At 37.2% G+C, this 20,410-nt stretch overlaps 1 long non-coding RNA gene and 1 pseudogene across 1 annotated transcript; both read right to left on the bottom strand.

Annotated features, from left to right (window-relative positions):
* Nucleotides 1-2,139: 2,139 nt before the first annotated feature.
* On the bottom strand, nt 2,140-3,481 carry LOC149103280 (melanopsin-like; annotated as a pseudogene).
* Nucleotides 3,482-6,430: 2,949 nt separating this feature from the next.
* On the bottom strand, nt 6,431-11,577 carry LOC149103281 (uncharacterized). The gene is made up of 2 exons (XR_016201987.1): nt 11,198-11,577; nt 6,431-8,334 (listed from the first exon to the last, which is right to left on the bottom strand). It is a non-coding gene; the product is annotated as an uncharacterized LOC149103281 (long non-coding RNA).
* Between the last annotated feature and the right edge of the window lie 8,833 nt (nt 11,578-20,410).

Raw genomic sequence — 20,410 nt, forward strand, 5'->3', positions numbered from 1 at the left:
AGGTCATTTTTTCAGTAGTGTTATGGCTGCATTCGCGTCTTTAATTTTTTTTTTTACAACACTGCTTAAACTTTTCAGTACTTATAGTAATGCTAACAATATTACATAACAAAGTTATAATACAAAAAAGGCACAACAGAAAGGGTATATACAAATTAAAGAAAGCAATACAAAACAAAACAAAAACCAAAACAACGAAGGAAACCCTTAATTAACAACTGCAGGCTACTAAGTTAGCAAAGCTACAATGGTTACATTACCATGTGGAAGATTATGCAGTTTGTAATAAATTAACCAAAAGCTGGAAGAGATGGATGGATATTTTAAAACAAGAACGGAAAAAACGATTAGAGAGAGAAGGTTTGCTAGGCGCTTGTCAGGAGTAAGCCGATGGATTTTTAAAGGAGAAAAACTACCACTTGTTTGTAAACTGAGGTGGGAATTGTACCGGATAATCTGATCACCAATAATTGCGTCAGTAATACCTGCGACTTTCCAGTAAAGTGTAACTCCGTCCAGGTTTCTAGCACGTCTTGGACAAAAGAGTTATTGAACCCAGTCATAGAGATGTCATCTTTGTGAAGGTAACACAAGAAATTAGCCTCCCCTCCATGATTTCCGAGACTGTTCTCGAAAACAAATTTCAATTCTCTATCGTTTTGCGGGTCAAGAGGCCGGGTCAAGATATTTCATGAGACTTAAGAGGTTGAAGTATATCAATCATTTCCAGGCCGCCCTCTTTGTAATCTTCGGTTGCTCAATATCCTATCGCCCTCACCGTCGCAGAGAAATTAGAAAAACATGCATTTTATTAACTTTTTGTAAAGTCCTGACGGAGATTGTTATCGGCGTTAGAGTACAGACCAGTTAGGAAACAAGAGGACCTTTTATGATGGTAATATTAATTTTGCCAATTAAATGAACATTTCCTATTTTTTTAATCCCTCATCATAATTGGAGCAAAGCATTGCATTTCAGTGTATTGTAAGCCAAACGCCCAGTGCAGACTCCTCCGTACAGCCAGGAAATGTCTGACTTGTAACATTGTATCGGGTCTCTTTCTTTTGATGAAACCACCCAGAGCACTATTGTTTTCTCATAATTTACCTTGAGTTCAGAGATCAGATGAAATCCGTCTAAGACCTCCATTGCCCGTAGAAAAGAGTTCTCCCTGTAAGTCCGTACTGTAAGTTACGGATCTCACTGGACGTCGTTAAATCGAACTCGGTTTATTACAATTCCCCGTTATTTTGAACTCAAAACCATTTTTCTTGGATTTCGACTTGTCTTTTTCAGACATTTACTATCGGCTATTTCGAGCTTCCCGCTATTTCGAACAATTTTTTTACCCTCAAAGTTCGAAATAGCGGAGTTAAACTGTATGTACTTATGGACTAAGTGGGAAGGGATATATTTGGCTGGAGGTCACGACGTACGAACGGAGCACTCCACATATTTTCCCGTTCTTCCCGAGTAAGTTGGCAACTGGGATAATTCTGTGTTGGTGAGTTCACCACAATCAGAGTAACATTCGTCGCCAGCGGAATCTTCACTTTCGTCGCTGCAGAAACAAAATTTTTTCTTGCATCGATTTTGCGGGGTCACAAATTATTTTCCATCGGGCTCCCTGCACTTTATGCCAAATAGAGGGTTGGTAAGTTAGCTGTCCTGTGATTTTTGATATTCAGTTACTTCTATTTGGCTACAATTCTTGTTTTTCTTAAACGGATTATGGGTTTATGGGATTTTGGAAAAAAAAAACAAATAAACAAACAAAATAGTGACAGCGTCAACGAAGGACAAACCTCTGTGTGAACATCACACGAATAAAGACGCGCAAGTCACGTGCCAAGACCTTCTAAGTGAGGGATGGACCATCATATTTTCAGGGGAGGTCAAGCAATTTTTCTGAAGAACATTTTTTTTGACTGTCAGGCCCTGAAAGAATGGATTTCGAAATGCCGATGTTTCTTTTGCTCGGCTCACTATGCACGACTGTTATGTCGCTTTTTAGGTGTAATTGTTCAACACCCCCTTTCCGCCCCGTTTCTCCTTCAGTAATGAAATGGTCCATTCCTAAATTCGAGAGATCACGTCCTGACTGGCTACCGGGTATTTTAAGGCAGGTGACAAAAAATATGAAGTTGGCAGATTTATTGCTAAGTATTAGAAGGTGACAGGTTTATGGCTAACAAAAAATGACAATTACTATCATGCACAAATTGTCTTGATCAATACCGCAAATTGAAACGTTTGAAAATCAGCTTTTACGATCTCATTTAAATAACTGAAAGCAGCGCGTTTAATTTAGCCTTCAAAGCCAGGTCATTTTGACAGTTTAAAACGAAAGTAGAACTAACAAATCACGCACGCTAAACTGGAAAATTTACGAATAATAATTTAACCCTCACCAGGCCTGAAAATTGTTAAAATGTTGGACATTGCTTTCCGTTTAATGGCAGATGGTTCGGTTTTGGTAAAAGGACGTTGTTCCGTCCCACGGCACTACAACGCTCCTGCCTCTGCACAGTAAAAAACACAAACGAAACGAACGTTTGAACTTTGGCAGTCTCCATGCGTACATGAACAGATCAAGCACAGAACTCACTGACAAAAGTGCGTCAGCGATAAGATAGTAAACATCGTATGCAAAAGAGATTCGGCAAGAACAAAAATAAAGAACATGTACCTTGATAAAATAAGGAAAGAATGAGAAATAAAACACCAAAAGGATCAAAAGAAATGCAATGAACATTCTGTTCTCTCTCTCCAACTGTTTTCTTCTGTTGGCTGCTGTCAGACTTGCTCGAACATCTTTAAGTTCCTGTCTTTGAAGAGCAACCGTCTTAGAGATTTTTATATAAACTGCGGTTAAAGCAACTGCTGGTATAGCGAAGTGAGAGTAACAGTAGACAAGTGAAAAAAGTGCCAATGGGTAGGCCAGAAACTGGAAGGACGGACAGAATCAAGGCATTTATCCAAATTACAGCGATACCGATTTTCGCTCTGCTGTTAGAAATTTTATGGGGATATTCCAGTGGTTTAATCACTGCAATATATCGCTCGTATGACATTGCCACGAGCGTCAGCCCAGCGGCAAGAACGGACACAGCTCCAAGTAAGTATTGTGAGATGTTTACGATGAAAATACTTCCCAGCCCACAGTAGCTATAGATCCACCCGACGGCTCTAAGGTAGTTGATAATTCCCATGAGAAAATCCGCCACTGAAAGGTTTGCGATGAGGAATACAGATGGCGTGCGCAAACATCGGCAAGGATCGCGATAAATGGTGATGAAGAGAAAAGCGTTTGCGACAGTAATAATCGTACCGATCATAAGGTCAAAAATGATGAACCCAAGAATCCCATCTCCGAGGAGTGGTGTGTTGCTTGTTGGCTGTCCGCTTGCATTGGCTGACAGCGTTGAATTCATCGCCAAGACCACTTTTTTCAGAGCAGTTTCAGAATTTCTCTGCATTGGCAAATGTTGTAAGAGGTTATGGCAGCGTATTTAAGAATTAAGAGCAGATGTTGTATTTAAAATATTTACATTCTATTACCGACTATTTACGTGCAATTTCTACAAAAGCACTTAAAAGTGAACGATTTGCGTCAGTAAACATCTTGCGAAAGTGCTTGGAATATTCCCGTGACACATACATCCTCTCTTGCGACATATGATTAAACTCTACATGAGTAGTTCGTGCAAAAATTTATTTCCAGTTCTCCTTTATAGCAACATTAAGGTAGAAGCTTTTTAGCGCCTTTTTCTCGACAACAGTCGCATTGTGAATCTACTGTTTATGGTCTTCTTTTTTCAAAAACAGAAAAAATACGCAGAAGCCGGCAGGTGTTTTGGGATGTTTTGTATTCTGCTCAGTAGTTTCCAACACTTAACCAAGACCTTCGGAATGAATTCTCTTTTGAAAACCCTTACATTAGCCAGATACTATATGAAAAAGATGCACGTAACTTTAATGAGATTTGACCGATTGCAGACTTGGCCGACTCCAAGCACAGCAAGTATCACACACTTGGACGAATTGCAGACCTATTTCCAAATACTTGGATTGGAGAAAAATATGCAAAAGTAAAACCAATATGGCTAAATTACCACGATGTTTAATCTTAATGTCCAATAAATCGTGAGTGGTTCCGTATGTGATTTTTCCTTCATTTTGCCTACCTGATCAGACATCTGGGCCGATTAAGAGGAAAAACTGAATGACCATGAGTAGTAGGTATGGAGGACTGGGGGCGACATCTTAATCTTACTAAGGGTGGTGATTTCATTTGATAGAATTAATGAGGACTTCACATTTTACCTTAAAACATCTCACCTCTTCATTGAAATTATGCCATTTAGTCCAGAGAAGCTGAAAATGGAGAATGATAGTTTAATCTAAATTTAAAGGTTTCAAAGTGGTTATGGAAAAAGAAAACAAAAAAAAAAAATAAATAAATAAATAACAAACAAACAAACCACATCGGTAGATAAACAAAGAAATCTTTTTTTTTTGCCTCACTTTAATTAGTTTTGTGCACGCAGGAGCCCATTATTGGGTCAATGATAACTGAGCTTCAGATTATCTGTAGCAAATCAGATTTCCAACTTTAAAATTGGTAATAATGACAGGCTCATGTTGATTTAAACGAGAAAGACGTTTTTAAGTTTTAAAGTCATTAATCGACAGAAACGACTGTAAGATCCAATTCATGTACCACATATATACCTATATACCAATTATTGAAAGGGTAATAAAACTTGGGTCGAAGAAAAATACGTAGAGGTGGATGGGGGGGACTAAGGATGACATCATAATCTTTAGGGACGTGATGTCTTTTTTTATGGATGACTTCACGTTTGCCTCAAAACCTCTCCCCTTTCTACCTTTCCGAAGAAATTTTACCATTTAGGCCTGAAAGCTGAAAATGATGCAAAAGGTTGATAAAGGCCGTAAAATGATAACCCAAGAAAGCATATAGATAGATAAGTTAAGGAGCCACTTATTGTTTGACTTGTCGTTAATTAACTTTGTGCACAGTACCTTTGAGCAGTAATTCAGATTTCTAAAAGGTCTTGATAAAAGAAGGCTTTTGATGTTATTGAGAAACAAAGATAAGGTTTCAAGTTAAATTCTAAAGGCAATTTTCGACACAAATGTCTGTCGTCGTCAATTCCATTGTTGATTTTCATGCTTATTGTCATTACTCTTTATGTAAACTTAATAAATTCAAATTTGGCATCGTAATCACTGGAAAAGTTGAAAATTTACAGAGTATGTAAATAACATGTAATTAACATGTAAATAATCAAAAAAAGACTGTAAAGAATAATTTACATGATTTTTCCCCTTTTACATGTTTTGGAGGTTTCATGTAAATAACATGTAAATATTTTAAGTGAAACATGTAAATGATGAAGAAAACACTGTAAATGTTTCAAAGCAAAGGGCTAAGATCATGTAAATAACATGTAAACTGTTCCTGCAAATACTGTAAATAGCCTGTAAATTTCTTGTGATTCAACCTGGAAACCCGTAAATAACATGTAAATTTAATACAGGGAGGGTGCCATAATACTGTAAATAACATGTAAATAAAAAAGGGGAGGCTGTAAACAACGTGTAAATCAAAAAAGGGAGGCCGTAAATAACATGGAAAATGAAAACAGGAGCCTGTAAATAACATGTAAATCGAAGAAGGGAGCCTGTAAATAACATGTAAATCGAAAAAGGGAGCCTGTAAATAACGTGTAAATCGAAAAAGGGAGTCTGTAAATAACATGGAAATCAAAAAAGGAGCCCATAAAGAACATGTAAATCGAAAAAGGGATCCTGTAAATAACACGTAAATCAAAAAAGGGAGCCTGTAAATAACATGTAAATCGAAAAAGGGAGCCTGTAAATAACATGTAAATCGAGGAAGGGAGCCTGTAAATAGCATGTAAATCGAAAAAGGGAGCCTGTAAATAACATGTAAATCAAAAAAGGGAGCCTGTAAATAACATGTAAATGGAAATGGGGAGCCTGTAAATAACATGGAAATCGAAAAAGGGAGCCTATAAATAACATGGAAATCGAAGAAGGGAGCCTGTAAATAACATGTAAATCGAAAAAGGGAGCCTGTAAATAACATGTAAATGGAAAAGGGGAGCCTGTAAATAACATGGAAATCGAAAAAGGGAGCCTGTAAATAGCATGTAAATGGAAAAAGGGAGCCTGTAAATAACATGGAAATCGAAAAAGGCAGCCTGTAAATAACCTGTAAATTGAAAAAGGGAGCCTGCAAATAACCTGTAAATTGAAAAAGGGAGCCTGTAAATAACCTGGAAATGGAAAGAGGGAGCCTGTAAATAACATGGAAATCGAAAAAGGAGGCAGAAACCCTGTACGATAAATGACTTGTAAATAATAACTTGAAGAAAAATGCATGGAATGTACTGTTTTATTGTAATCAAATCTGTTGACCTTAATTATAATAGTAGAAAATATGCAAATTTACATGTATACAGAATCAGAAATTTATTGCAATCAGAACAAACTCAGTAAAATTCAAATAGTTTTTATGCCATGAATAAGGTGTACAATGCATACATTGCAACAAATAAAACATGTTTTCTTTTCTATCTATCCATAACAAGACGACTTAAATGTAATTTTGTGCATGGCCAAAATATTTTGATACCATGACTGAGCTCCTTTAACCAAATTCAAGCGCTTTTCAAGAAGACTACTAAAATTCAAGACCTTTTCAAGATTGTGCGAAACCATGTCATATTCAGCTCTATTTAATTCCTAAATAATAAAATGATTAAGAACTACATGTATACTGTTGTCAGCTACAACTAGTAAAAATTTTGCAATTTAGGTGTATTACTAAATTAAAATTGTTTGCTAATGGATTCCTGTCTTAAATATATACTAAATCCACAAAGTCAAATGTAACATAATGATAATACCTTTGTCATAAAATGAATGAATAAAGTGTTTTTTCTTACTAAGTAATTAATGTAGGATTAAATTAGCCTTAATAATGAAAAATGGGGGAGGCACGATGGCCTTGTAGTTACATGTAGTGCGCTCAACTCCTAATCGAGTGATCCGGGTTCAAGCTCTAGGCGGGTACATTCTGTTGTGTTGTTGGGCAACACACTTTACTCTCAGTGCCTCTCCACCCAGGTGTATAAGTGGGTAGCAGTGAATTTAATGGTGGGGTTACCCTGCAATGGCTGGCATCTCATCAAGGGGGAGTAGAAATAGTCCTAGTCACTTCCTGCTACAGGTAGCGGGATAAGCTCCAGCCTGTTGGGCCACGTGGCTATTGTATTGATCAACTTTTTTCATAGAGTGAATTGTTCTTTTGAAATAACAGAAACTAGGGAGAAAAAACCTTTATCACAAGATAGAGATTGACATTTTAAATTCATCATAAAAACATTCATGCCAAAGGAATACTACATTGCATAACATAAAACAAGGCTTCTGACATCTTTTAGGCTATGTTTACAAAGTCACAGTTTCCTTCTTTTTCCAAAACTGTACGGAATCCAAACAGTACAAACATTTTGGACCCCTGACAAAACATTCACTGTAAACAATATTCAAAATTTTACTTTTTCTTTTTGTGATAAAAAAAAACTGTACTGTAAAAAAAATTCATAGGGGCCTGTTGAAATTGAAAGGTGTATCTAGCACCATAGTTCCCATAACACATCATAAGTTAATAAATTATTGTTCTGGTACTACATGTTTGTAAACAGAGCCTTTGCTTTTTATGATGAAATCTTATAGCTGCTGTATTGAACAATAAGTATCAACCTAGCAATCTAAGATATTTAAATTTGATGCTAATTCACTAGCACAGGTACAGTGTAAGTGATACTTCAAAGCATTAAAAAATAATGTTTAAAGTGGTTGAATTTATGCCAGAAAGCTGCCAGAGCATATCAAAGTGTTGAAGGTCACCATGTTAGACTGTAATGCACCAGTGGCCCATTTCTCGAAGGTCCCAAAAAGTTTTCGCACCCAGAAAGCCTTACCAAAATCTGAAATCTTATGCTTACAGAGCTGTTTTAATTGCTTATTCTCAATATGAACAGAGGTTTCCTTCACACAAGAAGTTTCAGGCATATACAACTCTTAGTTTTTAGACACAGCTCAATTAAAGATGGCTTTGTGGGCCCGAAAAGTTTCCAGGGCCTTCAAGAAATGGGCCTTGGACCCCTTATAGAGTCATAAGTACTGTAGACTTCTCAGTGGCTGATTTTTTCCTGATCAAGCATCAATGCCAAGGAGTATGCATGTATTGACCGCTCTCAATTTTACTTCATCCTACAAGTAACATAAAACATTTCGTTAAATAAGATAAGTTATGTCTGAGTATGAATCAGCAAATTCTGTGTGTGATATCAATCAGTGAATTTTACATTGGAGTTATTATTTTGTTTCTTATCATTCCAATTTATACTGTGACCTTTGAAATCGGACTGTAGTCGGTCATGTCGACTGGCCAAAGTAATTTTAGCTCGGTCACGTCTCGTTTCTGACCGGTCAGGATATTTATGCAAAAATCAAGTACATGTAATGTGAGCCAAATTAAACCCACAAATATAGTCTGTTTGTTCCAGTCACTGCTAGACCATTTAAAAATTGGCTTAATAGTTTTCCGAACGGATTTAACCCCAGTCACTTGAATGGCATTCCTATCGATCTTGAACGCATGACAAACAGCAAGCGAATGGTCTTTAGCCGTTCGAACAGATACATGTATGCATTGGTGTATGTTTTCATTAGAGGTCATAATAAAAAAAAGATTAAAAACTCTCAGATTTACAGTTGGAGATTTGATTGTTTATTCAAGAATGAACAACGTGACCATCTCAACATGACATGACTGGTCAACATGACCAGCGAGTGAAGTTTTTGGCCAGTCAAGTCACCATTCTGGCCAGACATTGCCCGTTGACCGGCCATTATTTTGAGCCCTGAATATTCATCAGTCAAACAGATCTTACATCTACATCTGTAGCTATTGTGTGACAAAAACTTTGCATCTCTGATTGGAAGGCACTGAATATCAGAGGATGTAGAAGAACTAAACTCAAAATGTGTGGCAGTAAATATTCAATGTTCACTATCTTCTACATTGTAATATTCATGCACAATAAATCAAACTCCTATCAAACAATGTTTAAATAATAAGTCAAGTTATTTGCAGGCACAATTTGATTGTTTCTTACATGCACTTATGCTCTATTGGTGGGCAAAGGTACAGCTGATGTCATAAATGTTTGTTTTTGTTTCTTTGTTATGCATTACAAAGCAGATAGATTCTACGTTGTCACGCATCTGTTCAGTAATAGATCACAGAAGACATCAAAATGTGGTAAGAACATCAGTGACACACGCCTGAAAAATTCACAGATTCTGTGACACACTCTGGTAATGCCTTATGTGAATATTTTTTGTTTTTACCACATTTTGGTGTTATCTGTGATCTACTCAGGGCAGGAAAAAACCAGGTCTGATTTCCTCAGCCAAGTAAATTTTGCTCTTGGGCAAACGAAAATAGAAGTTCAGTGGCCCAGTGGGCAAGTGAAATTACAATGTAGCCTCAGTAGTCTTGTGAGTCTCACTAAAAATGCCAGCTTGATAAGCGATAATTTCCAGTCACTCCATTTCAAAACTTAAGACCTAAAGATTCGTTAATTATTAGGTTGAAAGCAAGAATTAGTTAGGAATCCAAGCGTACCTCATTCGCATTTGTCCTCTGATTTCCTTACTGGCCACCACACTGGCAACTAATATTTAAATGGGGGCAAGTGAAAACTGAAATTGACTGGCCCACTGGGCAAGTGACTTACAATTTTTTTTCCTGCCCTGCTACAGATGAATGAACAGATGCATGACACATGATACCTGCATGTATTTGGTAAGAGCCCAATTTCGTACAAGTAAAATGTACAGCTGTAACAGGTCTCTAAAATGCTGTCTGGTCATCCCAGGGTAAGGCAATCGATTGAAATTGATCCATAAATTGATATAAATCAATAAATTGAAATTAATGTAAGTGTTATCAGTGCTATCAATCCATTGAAAGAAATTCATACTCACATGCTAGAGAAGTTTCAAGTTATCAATTTGATTTTACCAAATTTATCAGTCATTAGAGAATCAATTGAAAGTTGGCCTCTCTTTGTTAGTTCACATAAACTGTAGAAAAATTGTGTCCCTTAACACAATGTTTGATTGTAACTTTTTTATGTAGATTTCAAAGGCACTACCAAAGATCCCCAAAACATAGTCCCTGATACATGTATGCCAGCAAAATATTCTGTTTACAAGATAAAATGTTATGTTTTTATGCAATTGTATTCATGATTTCATATTTCACTTTATATCTTTTGTTCATTTCTTTCTTATTAAATGTTGCTTAGAAGATACACTAGTATCAGCAAAATTGATAATGTTTATTGAAAATTTGATCACAATTGATTACTCATGACGAATCCTTTTATTGATTTCTGATATCATTGACTAATTCCTATTGATTGTTATGAAATAATCGATTGACTATACTGTGTCGTCCAAGACAAGTAGATTTTCCTGCCTGGGCAAGTTACTCTTCCTTTTTTTTTTCAGGTCCTGTGTAGTTTTCATGACAGTTTGAGGTACATGTATACCTCTTTATAAAGTATCGTAGTGTTTTTTTTGGTGAAAGAAAATTTCACAACATTTAACTTACTATCAGCACCAGTGGGTGCAATGTCCATGTACAGTTGTGTAGCATATTGTAACTTGCATGTAGGTACAACTGTAGACACTTGAGTAACTTCAGAATACTTACAATAGCATAAGACAAATTTCTCTGCTGAAGATGGCACATTACATTTTAGCTTACTAGCATTCACATCAGAGGGCAACATAACCTTACAAGAGCATGCATCAGAAGGAATCATAAGGTGCATATAAGCCAATAACAAATGTCGCATGCTCTTACTCGGTTATCGAGAACAGATAATAACAGATAATAAAGCCCTTTATGCACAGTAGGTAAACCTCAACAAAGTCGATTCCACAAGCAAAGTAACTTCTCCTTGATAATGACACATTCACAACCAAAGGCAAAATGAATTGTATACGTATCTTGACGTTACTTTACTCTACTCGTTCAATTTATGCAAAACTTGCTTACCTGTTGTTGTTGTTGCCTGTAATCGCTATCTTCAGCTTCTGGGTAACGGAAAATTTTGCCTTGAAACCGTGCACGATGACGAAGCGAAGGTAGGGTGGATTTTGGCCCGCTAAAACAGAGCTCGAGTTCGATGCAAGTTCCAACGAACTGCCAAACATGGCGGGAGAACCGAGAGGACCTGGTACCTAACATGAAGACCGCTGATTCCTGTTTGTTGGTGATCGGGTACTCACAAGGCTGGTATGCTCTTATAAAGGGACTGGGATAACAGTGATGGCAATGAAAGCACAAAACGGTAGAAATCACCAAAAAACAAACAAACAAACAAACAAACAAACAAAAAAACAAAATGTCATTCTGGGTACCGAAAAAAAGTCAGCTATCATTTTCGGAAAGGCGATAAGTCCTAACGCTTTCGGGAAATGGACAAAAAAGCCCTAATAATGTAAAGTTTATATGAAATATTTCATATATGAACTGCGGTTATAGATGAAAGTGAAGAATGATCATCGCAGTTAATTTTCCAATTTAAGCAACTGGAAAGAAGAAGCCTCAAAAAAATCAGGGCTTCAACGGGATTCGAACCCGTGACCTCCGCGATACCGGTGCGATGCTCTACCAACTGAGCTATGAAGCCACACATTGGGAGCGAGGTCAATTAATTGATCATTCTTCACTTTCAAAAAAGCCCTAATAAGTACGAGATACACAAGCTCCTTTAGAATAACCGAACAGATAATTTTTTTTTTGCGCAACCTAAAATTAACCTACAGAGCTTTGAAAGTACGCGAGATAGCCTAAAACAGCGTTTCAAAGCATTCGAGAGAAAACGGTCGTTGGGCCGGCCGTGTCCCTTATGGTTCCCTGCCTAATCTAACTCGTGTCAGTTCAAACTCGGTCACCGGGGCTCTTTCCGTCTTGAACTCATACAACACGTGACGCTTTCATGGTCCTTCCTGAATAAATACGTACGTGTCCGAGAATTAATTTTTCTCTTTTCTAGAGACGTAAGCTTGGGACGCCTGCATGTGCAGTAACAATTCTAGTTTTATTTTGTCATTGTGGATGCGCGGAAAGTTTACAAGAAGACAGCTTAGTGCGGTGTCGATCAATGCAGCGATTTAGTTTGGTGCATACCTTCTAACCCAAATTCAATTTAAAGCACACTATAGCACACACTTGGATTTTAGAGAAGTTCAAATGCTTCAACGTAAAAGGCACCTTAATGGAGGCTTCACGAAGGTTTACGGAGCTTTAGGGCGGTGTTACATTTTAACTTTACAGGCCTTTAAAAGGTCCCATTTATATGTTCTCGGTTACCCGAGACAACCCTTCCTCTCTCTCCCCCCCGTCCCCCCAAGTTTAACCTGGCCGGGGTAACTTTTCATTTATTTCCTTGCAAAATCCAACCAACCGTTTACAAGAGGATAGTGAACCTGTCGGTAACTTGGAATTTACATCATTTCAACAGTCTTCGTTGGTTGAACCGTTACACCAGAGTTATATTAAATAAGCCCACTTTTCCGTTACATGGTTTTTGCAGGGTTTAGGCAGGCCTTCTCTTAAATTTAGATCTTTTTTTCTAAGAGTCTCCATTTTACATTAACGTGGTCTTAACAGTTTTTCGAAAAGCCCCCATTATCTCATTTAAATTGTTTTCACAGCCTTTGCAAGGTCCCCCTTTTTAATTTACATGTTTGTAACAGGCTATTTACAGCCCCCCACTGCACCCGTGCAACTTCTAGGTTTTCCATTTACATGGTTTTACATGTTTCTTACAGGCTCCCTTTCTTTCATTTACATTGTTTTTACATGTTTCTTACAGGCCCCCTTTTTTTCATTTACATGGTTTTTACATGTTTCTTACAGGCTCCCTTTCTTTCATTTACATTGTTTTTACATGTTTCTTACAGGCCCCCTTTTTTTCATTTACATGGTTTTTACATGTTTCTTACAGGCCCCCTTTTTTCATTGACATGGTTTTTACATGTTTCTTACAGGCCCCCTTTTTTCATTGACATGGTTTTTAAATGTTTCTTACAGGCCCCCTTTTTTCATTGACATGGTTTTTACATGTTTCTTACAGGCCCCCTTTTTTCATTGACATGGTTTTTACATGTTTCTTACAGGCCCCCTTTTTTCATTTACATGGTTTTTACAGGGTTACAAACATAACATTTCCAGACTTTTTACAGCATTCGCTTGAATTATTCACACGTTTCTTACATGGTTTAGCAAAGCAATTTACATGTTTTTTACAAAGGCAGATACTGTAAAAGTGCGTAAAATATTTTACAGGTTTTTACATGTTCTTCAAATGATCATTGTCGACAAAGACAATGTAAATCGCTATTTACAGAACATTTACATGCTGTACTAAAAGCTGTAAATTTCCTGTAAATTTATTTTACAAAACCCTAACATGTAAATTGTAATTTACAAAGAATGTAAATCAATATTTACATGCTGTAAATTAAAATTGACATGTCCATGTAAATTTTCAACTTTTCTAGTGTAATTGACGATGTCAGACGCTTTTGTTGAAACATGTGTTTGAAAAAAAATCAAATAATCGCCTTAAATTAAGTAGCTCCGACAAAGCTGAAAGTGAAAACGTCATGAAATGAGCCGAGTGCCTAGTAAGGAAGTAAGATCTAGATTGTTTTTTAAGGCCACAAAGCAAGAAAGAGAGAAAAAAAAAAAAAACACAAGAACTTCATTTGCTCTTTTTCCTGTAAAAATACCTTAAAGCATGGAGGCAAAAAGAGCTTTAAAAAGAAATATCTTGGAGTCGAACCCGGGAGCTCTCCCCTACCTTAAGCGAGAATAATAAGGAGTTTCAGAGACCACAACTTCGATTAAAAAATGATTTTACAGTTTACTTACGAATCTCGCGGTACTCTTAAGTCATTTACTTTGTTTATCACTGTCAAACCAATCACCAAACTGAATCTAGGACACAGGGATAAATTCGAAATATAAATTTAAAAAATTATCCGTCGTGTTTCGCGTTCTCCAGACAACGCAGAATTTGGTCATTTCACGTTGTTGTTTTGCAAAGGACGGCGAAGAAATGTACCAAGAATTATAACGCATGTGCCCAGCCATTGTTCTCCTCATTAAACCTTTCGTTTACCGACGTTGGCCTTGCCGTCGTAGTTTTCTTAAACTCCCTAATGTCACTCAGACTAACAAGCCAGAGATAGCCATCCCAATAAAGACCAAAGTCTCCATCATGGCCATTGCTTGTAAGACCTAGTAAGAGGCAAACCGAGGTGTTAGGTTTTCCCGGTTGGGCTCCCTGTTTGTCACGTGATCTGTTTTCCATATTTGGCCTCCCACGAGGTCCTCGCGTTCAGTTGAATAAAGAGTGTTCCGCCATCTTGGTTTAGTCTTTTATTTGTCCTCCGTATTTGCGAATACACAACACGAGGCACTTCCTGAGTAATGATTTTCGTTTTTGTTGTTTATAGTTATAGGAAGAGAATTTAAAGGAGAAGCTCACTCCAAAAAGCTTGTTATTTTATCTTCACCTATTGCAAGTAAACATTCAGCTTTTTCACTCACCGAAGTTTTAGCCGCTAAAGTGCCTGCTTTCCCGACGAAATTCGTCTCGAAAGAAGCGACTTCGGAGGCCGCAATTTGGAAGTGTACTTGGTAGCCAGACTGTGTTTATGTGACGTAATTTAGTCCGACTCGAAATTGGCGGGGAGGAGAAAAACCTGCAACTGACTTTGCATCCTTCACAAGGTCAGTAAAATTTTTTTTTTCAAACGATTATCCACTGTCGTATCTTGACTGCTTTCATTTTCGGAGTTTGGGGCATGTTTGTCCCAAAATAATGCTTCAGAGGAGCCATAGCCCAAAGGGGTAATCAAAAGGCTTGCCTGAAGTCATTTGGACAAAATGTCTTGGACGGAATGACGTCACGAAAACGCAAGCCTGGCTGCTGAGTACTGTTCAAAATGGCGGCAACGGTGTCGAATTTTGGGCTTCTTTGAAGGCGAATTTCATAAGGAAAACCTGCACTTAAGAGGCTGAAACTTCGGTGAGTGACTAAACTTAGTCTGAGGATTTTGTTAGCGTTGACAAAAAACATACCTTTTCCGGAGTGACTATCTCCTTTAACCATGGACATTGCCTCAGCCATAATGTTTTTCTGGGTACAGCCCTATTGATTTTCTACTCCCTTGAGTCACCAGCCGAATAATAGCACCTGTTCTGTGTCGCCTCATGGCCAAGACACTTACCTAACAGCGCAGATTCTCGTTTTAAAGTCATAAAATGAAACAGCAATATGACCAAATAAGCGGCTTTAAATTTTGACTTCTATTTACCACCCAATTCGACGTGCTTCGGATTTCTATCAAGACAATACAGTTCTAAAATACAAAAAAAATTAGTAAACAGTTATCTACGCATTCACACAGTTTCTTCAACAAACTGTTCGGTAGATTGAAAGTTATACCATATTTTGGATATTTCCGAATTTACTTATTTTGGATATTTCCGAAATGTATGGTGTAAAATTTTATTCAGTTCCACAGCCATGTCTCATGGATTATCTGGAGTCCTAACAACATTTATTGAGTTGGTGAAGTCTTCCAATCGAGACTCGCTGTGACAACTGAGAGTTAATTTATAATTCGATACATTGTTTTCTTCCTTTTCATTGGCCGAGAGCCAGCCACATGGCCTGCAAATAACTGCCTACAAATAATGGTCTGCTCATGCGTAGTACCATCTAAATGTGTTTTGCTGCAAATAATAATATTCTGCTCATGATCTTCGGTGATAAATGGCAGATTGCTCTCCTGAGCTGTCAGAGAGTGATTTCAATAAGAAAACAAATTTGGTGATCCAATGGTAAAACAATTACTGAACTCCGCGGTTATCGTAAAATATCGGTATTTGTCAGTGTCTCTCAGGTCAATTATTTGCCCCAGCGCTTTGGCTTCGGCAAATAAATGATCTGCTCTCCACTGACAAATCACGATATTTTGCTCAACCTCGTACAGTAATTGTTAATTATGTTTCATAGTTTTCAATGAAACTACACCGCGAAGTAGCTTAAACCTCTTATGAAATCGAGGACACCCAATAATTCGATGGTTTATTTTCACTTTTTTTTTAAACGTGTTCAGTTGATCAGCGTGATATTTCTTGCTCAGCCCTGTGGTGCAGTACTCCATTAATGGCCATTCAATTGCATCTGCCGTCGGATTATCCGCCTCCACTTAACATGCCCAGAAATAACGAATGAGATCGTCGTAATTATCTATGTTTAACTGTCTATTTCTCACAGCGGACGTTTGTGATATAAATGATACCGTGCAATCAGTCGACCTTATCGCCTGAAGAAGACTAGCAGTAAGCAGTCGAAACGTCGCGATGTACATCTCAAGTGACTACATCGTGAGACAAACGATAATACACTTTATTATTGCATCTACCACGATGAGTAACAACAACCTTTTCCTCGACATTGCGTATTTCTCGTTAAGCAGTGGCGGATGTAGGGGATCCACTGTTAAGCTAGCAAGGTTGGCATTCATATCCTTAGTTATCACAAAACAATTAAGTCAAATGAAAATTTATAGCATGATTGTTTATCATATATGTTATAACAGCTCCGTACATGATGAAAACGAACAAAAATATCAGTGGCTTCAGTGTAAAGCCTGTTTCGTCAAAAGAGTGGAAACAAGATGTATCTTTGTCATTATCCATTGCTAGAAAACAGGTAGAGTATATTTAGCATATATTTAAAAAATTGTTAGATATCCTTCTCAAATGAATGTGACCAAGACACATGTGTCCAGATTCATCGATTTTATTTTTAACCTCGATTTTCATGGAACGGAAACCGATAAAACAGAAAATTACTGGATTTTCCCATTTCCAAATTTAGTTCATGTTGGTCGATGCTTTGTGTCAATCCTTCTCCTTATTTGGTTTTCTAAGAAATTTTCAAATTTAATTGATATAGTGCGTCCTGATTATTTAGTGAATCCAGGGATGACTTGTAACCTTTCAGTTATTTTTTTAAATTTTATTACCTTGTAATTAAGATGAAATGGAAATTAAGATGATAGGCTTGAATTATTGAAAATGCAGACACGCAGCAATGCAAAACGGTGCAAAGGTTGAATTTGTCCTAATTGTCAGTCACGCTGGATAAAATAGAGAGAGATTCAACAACTACCAACCCTTTAGTGGTGGCTTTTGATATGAGCAGGTTTATTGGTATAAAATAATTGATAACAGTGAAAATTAAACTTCTCAGTAGCTAATCACGACGTTGCCATAAGGAATATATTTATATGCAGTATAAATACCTTGATTTTTTTACTATATGTTTTAAATAACAACTATTTAAAAAAGTTCTTATTGTACTGAAATTCAGTGTGACAATAATTTCAAGGAATGTTTTACTTCTTTATCACAAAGGAGTGCACAGAATGAAAATAACGAGTTAAAAATGTTAAAAATATACAACCGGTAAAGAAGCAGCATAATAGAATATTGTCTTAATTTGAAACTGGATTGTTTACTTTTTTTTGCCATCTGGAAACTTTGTAGAGTATCACTGGTTCCAGGGGTATGCCGTAATGTTTTATGACGAGATACGCATACCGCATAATCCCTCTCCGACCCATCTTGAAAATAGGCCCTCTTAGAAATCAGCTCATCAAGTCTTATATCAAGGGAAGCAAACGTCGTCCTCAGTGACAAGTTCTCGGTATATATTTAGTTTTACCTCTCAAAACAATAAAATGTTTCCAGGGGAAACGCCAGAGGAAGTAGAAACAGTGCCCGCACACCCGAGATGTGTGGGTTTAGTTTCCAGTTGTCTGAACAGCCTGAGCACAAACTTTCCTGTTGAGTTCCTTGCCAGAACACAATGATTTCCGTTCGTTAGCCGAGTTCTGTTCCACAAGATCAAGCTAACATTTATGCGTTTACTGTTGTCAAGCTAGGTATTCTTCAAGTAATGAAGCAGAATTAAGTTAAAGCCTGGGGTGTAAAATAAACCAAAGCCTATGTTAATTGAGTCAAATCAATTTCCTTTTGTTCGGAAATTCGCACGATGGAAATTTTTGTCGCATTTTACTTGAAAACCCATAATTAGAAGCCGATCAGCAGTTGGTAATTGATTGTGCTTAGCTGTAGTCTTTCAAATGGACGTTAGCCATGATACTGTAAACATAATCATCTAAACGGGAAGCAGCAGGCCCAGGGAACCAGATAAGGTTTCGTTTGTCATGTATATGAAAATTTTAGCTTGCTTCCTCTTTCTTCGCGTCGCACTCGCGAATCCCTGCGGTAATGTCCTTGATATAAAAAATTCACTGTGTACACTTCGGAAAAACACCTAAAAATCATAAGTAAACACTGAAAACCCTTTCGGTCTTGGCAAAGATCCATTTCAAAAATTATAACTAAACATTTTGCGATAAACTCGCAACAAGGATCTTTGATAGCCGGGTGCTTATAATGTTCATTGAACGTAAACTTTAAATCAATTGTAAAGCCGCAGCGATCGAAAAAGGCATAAGCTTGATCATGAGATATTCTGAGCAGCAACCAGAAAGCCAGCAACCTTACGTGTAAAAGTAATAGAAAGCGCTTCCTGAGGCAAGGTTTGAGGTGTTAATTATTCTGATGCATGAAGAAAACACCTGTCAGCCACGCATTCAACATATGAATATAATGCGCTAAGATACGCGTTTATCTGGTGCTATCACTTCGACACCTGCGGCCCTTATATTTATACGCAAAAGGGAGAAATAGCGCACGGGTCCGTACAGGTCACGAATAGGAGAAGTCACGAAAAATGCCTAAAAATTCGCTATCCCTCCATCACTTTTCCGATGGTTGTCTTTAATCACATAAAAGTTGTTCTCTGACTCTAGCTATTGTGTGTGGCAAATTAAAATATATAGACTAAACAAATTGAATGTGGCGGAAAGATCAATAATTAATTTACGCTGTTTTTTTCCGCTTTCAATCAAGGAATTTAAAATAATCTTAACGACCATGTTTCTAGAGTTGTCCACTTTGTTCTCGCACGTGATGATATGAGTGCTTGGTGAAAAGTAAATTAAAGAGATATGCCGAATAAAAAGTTTGTCAAAAGTCAAACGTTTGCCGAAAATTTTCATTTGTAAGGTTTTAAATTAAAGACGCTAAGAACAAAATTTAGTTTAGATCCATAATGATGGCGTTTAACTGGTTGTAGCTGATAAGTGCGGGAAGGACGCATTTTCTCATTTTTATTTTATTTTGAGTCTAGTACCCAGATCTTCAAAATTAGAAATTAGAGACAGAATTAGGTAAAGGCAACTCAGTTCAATTGTTCAACGTAGGTGCTGCTATGTGCCTTTAAAAGTCCGTTTTGCGCCAAAACGGCGAATATTTTGAGGATAAACAAGTTGGCTGAATGTCGAGAATTGGTTAAAGAAACAGTTTGCGTGAGGTTTAACTGACTGTTTTTTTTTTTGGAGAAAAGCAGAAACCATATGTGACTTTCCCCCGCTTTTCGGCTTTTCCGTGAATTTCAATAAAAGAATTCAACTCCGGCTGGGGCCTGACATTGGTTTTGTTTTGTGGTTTTTTTAAAATTATCAAGTTAGCTAGCAAGTTAGCTATCTTGTGTTTTTTGTATTTTTTTTATTTAAACAATTTGAACATAAAACTTCCACTGACAGCTATCAGTTCTTAGGCCTTGGAAAGAAACACTCTGTTGTAGAAACACCTTTCTCCTGAAACTTGTCTAAATAACTAATTAACAGTAACAGTGAGAAAACATTGCCAGTCACGCCATGACACACGATAGCTAGCATGGTGGCCGGAATCTTTGGCCGGAATCTTTGACGCGTAATACTGCCCTGTTTGCGAGAATAGACTACATTAAACTAAAGATAGTCACCCAAAACAAATATACCATCTTATTGAACTCTTTAGTCTCGGAAGATCACGTAAGAACTCGCGATTTCACCGTCCGTGTCAAATCTTGCCGATTTTGACGAAATTTTCTTACCAAAATGATCTTATAAGGATTTCTTCATTAAAAACATAAAATTGTGACACCGCCCCCCCTTCTCCAATATGATATAGTTCACCACATCTGGAGACATTGAACTATTTTCTACGATAATTATGCGTTCTTTGTTATTCATGAGTATACTTAATGACTTTCTTGCCCTTTTT

The sequence above is a fragment of the Orbicella faveolata genome, unplaced genomic scaffold (assembly GCF_042242905.1).
Source record: "Orbicella faveolata isolate gen_17 unplaced genomic scaffold, um_ofav_v1 contig_35, whole genome shotgun sequence".
Classification (NCBI taxonomy): Eukaryota; Metazoa; Cnidaria; class Anthozoa; order Scleractinia; family Merulinidae; genus Orbicella; species Orbicella faveolata.